This window comes from Poecile atricapillus, chromosome 4 (genome assembly GCF_030490865.1).
Source record: "Poecile atricapillus isolate bPoeAtr1 chromosome 4, bPoeAtr1.hap1, whole genome shotgun sequence".
NCBI classification, from domain to species: domain Eukaryota; kingdom Metazoa; phylum Chordata; class Aves; order Passeriformes; family Paridae; genus Poecile; species Poecile atricapillus.
In genome coordinates, this window is record NC_081252.1 from 45,673,798 (window position 1) to 45,683,360 (window position 9,563).

General features: G+C 46.0%; 1 protein-coding gene across 4 annotated transcripts in view; it reads right to left on the reverse strand.

Annotated features, from left to right (window-relative positions):
• FAT1 (FAT atypical cadherin 1) overlaps positions 1–2,337 on the reverse strand; it is a 104,222-nt gene extending 101,885 nt beyond the window's left edge. For 2 of the 4 annotated variants that reach the window (XM_058837930.1, XM_058837932.1), the window contains exon 1: positions 129–272. The gene's annotated coding sequence lies outside the window, so the exon portion shown is untranslated. Of the gene's footprint in view, positions 1–128; positions 318–2,055 lie in introns of those variants that run through there. The other 2 variants (XM_058837931.1, XM_058837929.1) reach the window with 2 other exon arrangements.
• Between the last annotated feature and the right edge of the window lie 7,226 nt (positions 2,338–9,563).

Consider the following 9,563-nt stretch of genomic DNA (forward strand, 5'->3'; position numbering starts at 1 on the left):
AGCAGGGGAGGGGGCGGCCGCCGCTCGCAGCCCGTCCCGCCGGGGCCCGCAGCACGAGGCGGCCGCTCGCCCAGCGACTCCGGGTGGCCTCGTCCCCGTCCCGGCCTCCCCTCGGAGCCTCAACTCACCAAGGGGTCCGCGCCGCTCGTCCTCCCCCCACCGCCAAACTTCTGCCAACTTTGGGCCGTCCCGGCGCTCACCTCTGTGCGGCTCGCTGCCTGCGGGGCGCGGGCGCGGGCCGGGGCCAGCCCCGGACAGAGCCTGCCGCGCCGCTCCCCCTTTCTTCCCCGGCCAGCAGCGCGCCTCGCCGCTGCCTCTCCGCCCCCTGCGGCCGCGGCGCCCCCCGCCGCCGGATTCCTCCGCGGCGCTGGACGGCCGCCCCTCCGGAACTCGTTTCTGCGGCGTTCGGCTGGAGCGGCGGCAGCTCCCGCACCCCTGCCCGGCCCCGCCGTGGAAGGACGAAACGCGGAACAGAACAGCGGGGGAAGGGCGAGAGACAGCCACAAGGTGTTCCTCCCGGTGGCCTGAGGCTGGGGGGACCCCTCACCTCCGCCGCGATCACCCCGCTCCTGCACAGGGGGAGCGGCAGGGAATCGGCTGCCGGTCCAGGAACGCGGGCGACTTCGCGTATGGCGAAGTTCTCCCCCAGAAAGGCTACTCAGAAACTTCGCAAAGATGCTGCCGGGAATGTCTTACGGGGATGGCAAGAAAGACCATCAGAGCCCGCGGGAACACGCGGTCCTCTGCCGTCCGAGGAACATCGGGTGGCCGGGACAAGTCCCGCACCGGTGGCACCCAGGAGCGCCCAGCGGCGACCGCAGCGCCTCGGCGACCGCGCTGCCGCTCCCGGACCGCGCCGGCGGGCTTGGGCTCACGCGTCCCCACCTCGGCCGGGCTGGGCTGGGCTGGGCTGGGCGAGCCGCCTCTTAACGGCCGGGCGGAGGAGGGAGGTCTCGGCAGAAGCCAAAAGCGACTGGCATCTCCCGTGTTCCCCGGCACCGCTGTAAGGAGCTGCGCCCTGCTCCGGCGTCGGGAAAAGCAGCGGCAGCGAGAGGGAGTGCGGAGCCGGGAATACAGCCGGGGAAGCGCAGCGGCGACCACCCTGCGGCCCGCGGAGGGGATATGGGCTACCTCTCCGTACCCTCAAGCGGCAAAGCATCCTGCCGGATCCAGGCTGGAGGGATATCTGTCACTCTGTTGCCCTCCGTTAAAGAGTAATACTCTGAAATGGTCTTTGGAGGATTCCCCGCTCATTAATAAGTGATCACACATAATAACGATTAAATGTTTGCCTGGGGAATCCTGTCCCAGTGGGCTCACTACGAAGCCGGGTTGCAGGCAAGAGCCGCCAGCGGGGGCGCATTTTCCACGCATTAGCCCCGCCACGTCTTTTATTAGCCACATAAATAAATACAGCCAGCGGCGGAGGGAGCCCCTCTTCAACCACAGCCCCACCCGCCCAGGTCAAAAGGAGCCAACGCCGCCAGGAAGCACTGGCTCTCAGGGTCACCAGTACGCAGCCGGGCGGCTCCGCCCCGTAGCGCCCGCGCCCCCTCCCCGGGGCCGGCCCTGCAGCCCCCGGGCCGGGCACCGGCTGCCCCGCGGTATCGGCGGCGGCGCAGTTCCGCGGCGGCCGGGCAGGGGGCGCCACGCCACAGCGCACGGGCGGCGGGCACTGCTCCCAGCCCCGGCTGCCAGCCCCGGCTCTTCCGAAAGGAGCACAACCGAGCCGGCAGCCCCGCGGCGACGAGCCCGGCTCCGGCTGCAGGGCTTCGGATCGGGAAACTTGAGCCTCGGTCTCCCCCGTGAAGGGGGCGGTAAAGCTTGGGGTACCTTCAGCTCCAGGTACGCGTAGCTTTGCATGGAGTCGCCGTGCGGTATATATACACGTATATATATCTATAAACGTACACACTCTACACAGTTAAAAACAGCGGGTTGAATCCAAGACCTTACTGTTTTCAGTAGTGCAACAAATTAGAGCACTAGAACTCTCGAGGGAATCATCCTTCTCAGCACCCTGCTGATAATAAACTCATTAAACAAAGAACTCACCAGACCAGCTGGACTCGGCACTCTTCTCACAAAGTCCGCTCCAGCTCAGTTCATCTCCGCACGCTTCCTCCCCCCGCTTTCTTTTTTGTCCTCAGGAGAAAGCGCGATCAATGCTCCGGTGCCCACACGCCTCTAGAGTGTGAAGCCCGCGGTGGCCCTTTCGCTCAGCGCGGCCCCGGCGCGCAGCCAGCGCGGCGCCCGGCCCCGCCGCCACAGCGCGGCATGTCGGCTCCGACCCATCCGCTCCTTCAAACTTGAACGAGGGGAGAAAGGAAAAAAAGACAGGGAGTGGGAGAAGAAGAAGGAAAAAAAAAAAAAAAAAAAAAAAAAGAAAGAAAAAAAAAGAAAAAAAAAAGAAAGAAAAAAGAAGAAGAAAGGCGAGAGGGAGGGAGAGATCCAACTTTCTTAAGACATGTCCAGGCAAAGAACGGGCAGAGTTGAGGAGTTACAGCAGTGGAGAGAGTGAGAGTGGAGACGCTGCGCCGGATCGCCGACTCCTTCCCTCCCTCTCTCCTTCCCCCGCCTCCCTCCCTCCCTCCCTCCTTCCCTCCCTCTCCCTCCGTTTTCTTTCGCACTCTGTCCGTCCCCCTCGGACCCTGCTCACGGCAGCACCACTCCCCCTCCCTGCTCTCGCCCCTGCAGTCGAGCTCTGCGCGCCTCCACGGCTCCGCGCGGGGTCTCCGGCGCAAACCGGGGCTGCTGCCGCCCTCTCTCCCTCCCTCCGCAGGTGAGGCGCCGTTCCCGGCTCACTCCCGCAGCCCCGGCCTCCCTCCGCCGCAACTCCCCGTGGCCGCCGCCGCTTGGAGGCCCCGCTGGCTCCGCCGCCGCAACGCCGCTCGACTCGGCGGGACGGCGCTGCCCCCGCCGCACGCTGCGGGCGCCCGGCAGCAGCTCCTGGCGGCTCCTTCCCGGCGGGGCACAGCTTAACCGGGAGACTCCAAGTGGCCTGAGTACGGGAATCTCTCACTCTCTCCCAGCCACGATAAGAAGTCTCCTCTCCTCTCCTCTCCTCTCCTCTCCTCTCCTCTCCTCTCCTCTCCTCTCCTCTCCTCTCCTCTCCTCTCCTCTCCTCTCCTCTCCTCTCCTCTCCTCTCCTCTCCTCTCCTCTCCTCTCCTCTCCTCTCCTCTCCTCTCCTCTCCTCTCCTCTTCTCCCCTCTCCCCTCTCCCCTCTCCCCTCTCCCCTCTCCCCTTTTCTTCTTTTGCTTTCTCTTTTCTTCAAGAGGTGTATTTCTCATAGCACAGAAAAAAAATGCAGAATGGCAGCTCATTCTCCAAAATAAGACATCACAAGCAAGCAAGATGTATTTATAATGTGGTTCTCCCTCATCCAAAGTCAGCCCCAAACAATTACTCTCCTTCGACAAAGTTCAGGAGACATTGCACTGCCTAGTGGCAGGGATCAGCTGAAAGAAGCAGCCTTGGAAAATCCTGAATGCTGTTGTTTATAAAATTTTGGGAAAACTACAGAAAATGCTTTAAAAGTTATTTGCCTGAGAGACATAGTGTAACAGTAAATTTGAAAAGCACTCTGAGATTCTCACAAGGTAAAATATTTTACTAAACAATTTATCCCTAAGGACCTTAAAGTCATGGCTTTCCAAAAGTCAAATTGACTTCTGAAGACATTGGATCATTATTTCCTGTAAGATACACCACTAAAATCTATCAGCCAAATGAGCTTGCAGGATTCTAGGATAGGAAGAGCAGATACAAACTGCAGTATATAAATATTAATTATATTTCCAAATAGTTCATACATGCCATTTCTGTCTAGGAATGTTCACTTTGAGCAAACCTTTGGAAAGTTTAATGTCAAAATTCTCTGTCCTTATAGATTTCCACAACAGACACAGCTGACTGATTTATTTAGCATCTCATCTCCTCTCTAAAGACCCTAAATGGAATTATACTGGGTCCTTATCCAAGTACCACTGGGCCAAATGACCTTTTCTTCTGTGAAAACTGCTTCAAAGTGAGTTGCATAAAATAAACTTAATTGAAAATAGCATTCCAGAAAAGGGCTAAAAGGGAAACACTTTAGGTCACTATAGCTAAGGGATAGAAACAAATGTAAACCACACTTGTACTCCCTATAGTTGCAAATATTTCATAATTTTGGAGCGTGAAATTTCCTACCTTTCAGATCCATTACCATATTGTGGTTGATTACTGAGTTAAGTAATGAAAGGTCAGGGCCACAGGTTGCTTAAACTTTTTTCTAAACTTTAATTCTTAATGCCTAGAGAAGTGGTAGAATTGCAATAACCTCCTGTAAGTTGGACAGGAACATCTCTGAAAGACAATAAAAATATTAGATTTGGATGATTTGGATGTCCTCCTGGACATGCTATTCTGACAGTAAGTATTTTAGAAAAAGAATAAAGGGATATGCCATGTTTCTCCAACAGTGGGTAATGGTGCTTAGCACTTCAGATAAGGTGTTGGAGCCATGATGTCCAGGAAAGTGTATTCATAAGTCTGCTTCATATAGATAGGTTTACCTTCTAAAACAGGTTTCTAACATCTTAAATATTGACGAAGCCATTTTGATACTTGCTGAATATTCCATTTCATTTTGTGTTTTCTCTGTCCTTTAAATTTTTTTCTTGGAAATATTGTGTATATAAAGCTGATATAATTATTGTTTAATTTCACTATAATGTGAAAGACTATCTTTGTGATATGTTATCACAAAAAAAATATATATATTCTATTTTGCTGACTTATAGGAAAGATACTAAAGAGAATACTTGAAATCACACTTGCGTGTCTTGGACACCATCCACATCGCTGAAAAGCTTCCACTCTTATAACCATTGTAGCAAAATATATTTGGTTCTCCCTGTCATCTATTAACATATGTCTGTCCTTATCAAATTGCCTAAGATGAAACAAGTTTCAATAAAAATAATAAAAATAAATAAATAAATAGAAATATTTATCTGGACTCGACTGTTTTCTTTCAAGAGAAACATGAATCCCTCAACTTAGGAATTTCCCAAACACTGAAATAGGAATTATATTTCTACATAATCATAATCATAACCATTGCTATCTGCTAAGGCGTCATGGCACTAGCACTCTTCTCACTAATTTATCTCAAGACCTAGCCTCACAGATTTCAACTCTTGTTTGCTATATATTTAACAAAGAGGAGCTGATAGTTGAGATCGGAAGTAAATACCAAACTCAAGTGTCCTCCAGAGAAATTTTCCTGTTCCAGCCCAAGGTGTGCGCCTGGGGAATGATATCTGAAGTACTTTTGACTGATTTTTTAGGTCCCATTTTGTTAAAGAGAGGATAATTTTAAATTGTTGCGACTTCAGCTCCATAAAACTTTGAAGCTCAAACCTGGCACTTTGAATTGCACCGGCACAGAGATGGCAAAGGCAAGGATAACTCTCTCTTGGTCTCTGTGAGGGCAAACCAGTTCCAATTGTTACACAAAGTGCAGCTTCAAAAAAAGCACTTTTGAGCACAATAGCAGCCTGTGACTCTGGGGCAATAACGGGGCCATAAACATGGATTGTCTGTGACAGAGGGCAAACACATCTTTTCAGTAAAGAGGTCAGACACAGTTTCCAGTGAGTTCTCGTTCAATTAAATATGAACTGACCTGATCGGTTTTACAGTAAGAACTAAATTCTGCACAGTACAAATGACCAGCACAAAACCCTGCATTTATAAATTAACTGAGTTTATACAGGGAGGAGGAGACTGTTTGGTAACAGTTCTGCTCTGGTTGCTCTCTTTTTCCTCATCTGGTCTTAGGAAGAACCCCCCAGGCCTCATTTAGTTGTAGTCTTTGGAAAGCAAAACAAAACAACTTCCCAAAACTTCGTAATTATCCTTTCCCTGGCCTGCAGTCAAGGGTATATACTCACTCCTTTATCACTCTACTTTGTTTCCTGTCTAGTAAATGCAGACCTGGGCAATAAAAACTAATTCTGTCTTTCTGGCTGTTCTTCTCTACTCTTTGAAAACTTGGGTTGAACTACAGATGTCCACTTCCCTCCCCTTTCCCCTGTCTTCTCTTTACAGGGGGGAAAGGGGGGAAGTTCTATGAAATACACATTTGAGAGAGTGCTGACGTTTTACCACCTAAACCAAACTTTTTAAAAACCCCTGAAAATCCTTAGGATTACCTTAGCATACATCTCTTTATCTGACAGAATTTGAGCAAGGATATTTAACTTTTCATATTTTAATTATTTGTATTGACTTTCTTTTACCCTAGAGAATTATTACTGCATAAAATATCACTGACTATTTGATTAGGTATTCTTTCATGGTGCTATTCAAGACTTCCAAGGCAGCAATGTCAAAATAATAGTCATATATCAGCTTTGGTATAATGAAATGCTAAACAATCTCAGCTACTTGACAATCTACTGTGTGCCCTGTGAACCTAAAGGCGAGGCAACTCAATCATTACACCTAAAAGCTACAACTATTTGTGGATATGTGGTAAATACACACATACGTAGTAGTAAAGAAAACCTGGAGCAATGCTACAGAGGAAAAAAAAATAAACTTAAAAGACAATTTTATGTTTCTAGATTCTAGCTCTTCAGATACTAGTAGGGTGAGGACATCCAAATATTCTAATAGTAATTTTCTGAGCCTTTAAATTTTCAGAGACAGCTGATCTGTTACAGAGTGATTTTTCATTTTCGTTCTTTCAGCAGCAGGAGGGAGAAAAATATTCTTTAAACAGAAGTGAGCTAGGGAGCCTCATATTTACATTTTGGTCTTACAGATTAGCCCTGTGTATGTCAGCTTTTGAGAAACATTTTAACATCACTTCAGAAACAAGTCACTTTTCCATATCACACTTCACCAATCTACCTTCATAACTCATTTTAAAAATCACATAATGTAAATTTGTTTTTATATCATTTCTTCTACTCTATGCCATACTGGCAACTGGAACAGAACCATCTGCACCACTATGGACAGTACTGGTGTTTTGATTAAAGGTCTGGAGAGCATTTAGGATAATGGTTTGTGCTAGTTCATCCCAAACAAAATGAACATCCCACTTATTTCAATATTCCCTGGAGTGGAAAGATGGTGGAGCTCTGCAGGGATTTTCTTGTCTGGCTCAGCAAGGTAGGCTGTCTGGTTCTCCATTAGAAGTTATCCTCCTACTGAGTGGTGCTTGGGCTGCTCTATAGAGCTCAAATCCACCAAGCTGAAGGCAGAAATGCATCAGTTCATAGTCTCATGCCTACAACACAAGTAACTACTGAGTTTAGATTTAAATAATTATAGGAAATTAAAATGCTTGAAAATATCAGAAAAGGGCTAAGCTATATATATATATATATATATATATTTTTTTTTTTTTTTTTTAAGCTATATAGGCTGGTATTTTTTATTTTATCAAGCACAGGCTTAACTCTAGAGTAAGGAAAGGGATTTTCAGACTCACCAGACCAGAGCTGACATGACTGGCACTTTCTAGGACAAAAAGAGATTAAAAAAATCTGCTCTCCACTGGATCTTAAACATCCTGTTTTCTTGAGCTGGTTCTTCATCTCTTTTAGAACTTCCAAGAGCTTTCAAAACTAAAAAAAAAAAAATTGAAGTCCAAATAGTGCTTACATGACATAGTGCAAAAAATAGTAATAATTTGGCTTCCTTGGTTTTGAGTAGTTGGAATGAGTTGTTCCAAATTCCATTAAACCCAGAGCTGATGTGGGTTCACAAAATTGAAGTTGTAAGAGCTCTGGTGACATTAGTATTATGTAGGATTGAATGAAGTAAAAGAAGGACTATTGTACAAGTGCTGTGATCTAAGGTACTGGTCCTTTTGATACTAAAATTGGTCCTAAATCCAAAATTAGAGTTTGGAGAACTATGGAGAAAAGTAGAGGGACTACCTGTGGTACTCATAAATGTCTGAAATAAGCTTGGGCTCTGCATAAGCAATGAATTTACCTAATGTTCTTGGGTTGGCAGGATGGTTTTAATTTAGCATAGGACGATTATTGGTGGAATCTACTGCTCTGAATGCCTTTAAAATTCTTCTGTTTATAAGAAAAAAGAAAGGCATAGGTCTCTACTGAGACCAAGTTATCATGTCTCTTATTTTGGTCATTGGTCCCTTTTAATAGACTAGGTCTAGACTTACAGCTTATAAATCTATAGCATTAAAATATATATCATATAAGTCTAGAACCCAGCCGGCTTCAGTTTACTATATGTCTCAAAGAGATTTTAATTGTGCTGGCATCTAGCATGTCATAAAACTTCACGTTTATTTCAGACTAGATAGCTTATTTGTCTAGATTTAATCAATCTTAGGTTAAGGTTTGGTTTATGATTTGCAAATCCAAGTAGTTAAAAACCCAAAAACCTTCAGAATTTTGAAAAGCTGATAGATAGAAAGGAAGCTGTTTACCATCATCACAAAGGCCCAATGTTTTTTCCATTATTCTTCTGCTACAATTAATCTGGACATACAGCTAAGATCCTTTAGATTTCATGAAGATTCCTGGCCTTTACTGGTGTTTTTTATCCCATTTTACTAATATTAGAATTCATTTCTGATCAAGCCTTTTGTACATGTATCCAGCTTCTTAGAGTTCAATCTATTTGAGAATATTATCTCATCCAGTGTAAGAGAGCACTCTCCTAACTGGACATTCCCATTCCACATGATATCTTATCTATTGTAAACTGAGTTGTCTTGTCCAGAAGGAGTGTATGTGTGGAAAAACCCTTTCTTCCTTTTGCCTACATGGTGTTCTTCTCTATGTTATTAATCAAAATCCAACTTAAATAAATGAAAATAATCTGAGTTCAGTGAAAGGCGATTGGATCTCAGAAGTGCCTGAATATTTAAGGAACAAACAGAAGGTGCTCAGCATGACAAGTCCCCTTTCCTTTTCAGCTTCCTAGTTCAAGCATAGTGTCATAGCAAGGAGATGAGAGTCTCTGCTTAAAGGACAGTTTATCAACAGGATACACAGTTATCCATTGTGAGTCCAGGAAAGAATAATGGCTTCATGAGTATTAGGGGGCTGTTCCTTACTACTTGAAACTTTGCTAGTGCAGCTGAAATGAATCCAGCACATGAAACAAGAACCTCTTCTTCAAGAGCACAGTGGGCAGAGAAAGAATCTTTTATGAACTCATTTTATTTGTTTTCTGTCTTGCCTAGGCACCATTAAGTCAACTACTCTTTTTAAAAGCTAATAAAACCTACTATTCCTGTATTTGAAGATAATTTACTGTCCTTTTTTGGCAGCTCTGCATAAGAGAAAGGTCTTGGTCTATCCACTCTACCTGACTTGGCTTTCCATCACAATTCTTGTCATAGAGCAGTGTATTTTTTATTTTTTTTTCTGGTATATGCAAAGGAATTGTCTTGCTAAAAAAAATTTCAAATTAAAGGACTAATATGTATATTCCATACAAAAAATATCTATTGCCTTATATGCTCTGTAATACTGGATAGCACTTGACAACCTGTTTTTTTCTCTTACTTTTCAGCACACAT